The sequence below is a fragment of the Myotis davidii genome, unplaced genomic scaffold (assembly GCF_000327345.1).
Source record: "Myotis davidii unplaced genomic scaffold, ASM32734v1 scaffold642, whole genome shotgun sequence".
Taxonomy (NCBI): Eukaryota; Metazoa; Chordata; class Mammalia; order Chiroptera; family Vespertilionidae; genus Myotis; species Myotis davidii.
The window spans coordinates 180506-181653 of NW_006293957.1; the positions used below are offsets into that span (position 1 = coordinate 180506).

General features: G+C 47.7%; 1 pseudogene; it reads right to left on the minus strand.

The window, feature by feature from the left end:
* Positions 1 to 499: 499 nt before the first annotated feature.
* Positions 500 to 1148, minus strand: part of LOC107183783 — a 9807-nt pseudogene continuing 9158 nt past the window's right edge.

Sequence of the window (1148 nt, forward strand, 5' to 3'; positions counted from 1 at the left end):
CAGAATTCACCACTGGCTCTAAGATCTTCTATCAGGCTCTTGTCACATGGATCCTGTAGGACATGCAGAGACCCAGCTTACCTTTCTCAGCTTTTTCCTTGAACTGCTAGGAAATCCATCATTGTCTGGTCAAACTTGTTATGCAAGAGAACACACTGGCCCACCTGGAGTGGCTCTGTTAGTTGAGCATCATCCCACGCATTGAAAAGTTGGCAGTTCCATTCCCAGTCAGGACACATAACTAGGTTGTGAGTTTGATCTCTAGTTGAGGAACAACCGATCAATGCTTCTCCCTCAAATCGATGTTTCTCTCTCTCTCTCTACATCTCTCTCTCTCTCTCTCTCTCTCTCTCTCAATCTCTCTCTCTCTCTCTCCCTCCCTCCCTCTTTCTCTCCCTCCAAGTATGTCCTCAAGTGAGGATTAAAAAGAGAGAGAGAGAGAGCGAAAACTCTGGCCCCTGGTACAGAACAAGGTGGAGTCCTCTGTTAAAGACTTCAGTTAGGAGTGGTTTCCACAGGGGATGAGTTGCTCCAGACCAACTGTGTTAGACAGGGCCAGGGACAGCAAGACTGTCTGCCCCCAGGCTACACTAATCTCACTCCAGAACACAGGGTGAGTAGAGGTGGGAGGCAGTTCAATCGGACGTTATTAATGATGGCCAAGGGTCATCATCATGGTGGCTCTCAAACATTGACCTGAAGGCGCTGGTTTTCCCCAGCCAGGTAGCAGAGTCTGGGTGTACCACAGCCAGTTCTCCACACTCCTCAGATCATCATTCAGTTCCAGTTGTTGCCACTGCAGTTTACTGTAGTCCCGTGGTACTGCCTTCCCTGCTAGTCCCGAGTCTTAGTCTCTACCTGGGCTGCCTCCAGAGTCATAGCTGCTCTATCCTGGTTGTCCACCTTCTCCAGCTCCTGGACCAGCCTCGCTTCCTCCAAACCCACATCCTTCAGCTTCTTCTCAGTGTCTCCCTCTCGTCCTCACTTATTCTCTCCCTAGTCTCCAAACCTGGTTCTCTTTTGTCTTTAGCTCATGAAACTTATTTTAGCATTTCTTGGCAGTCCTGGTCTGTTAGAAACAAGTTCTTCACTTTTTAATCTATTTTAAAAATCTTTGTTTTGCCTTTATTTTTTGAAGGTTATTCCTG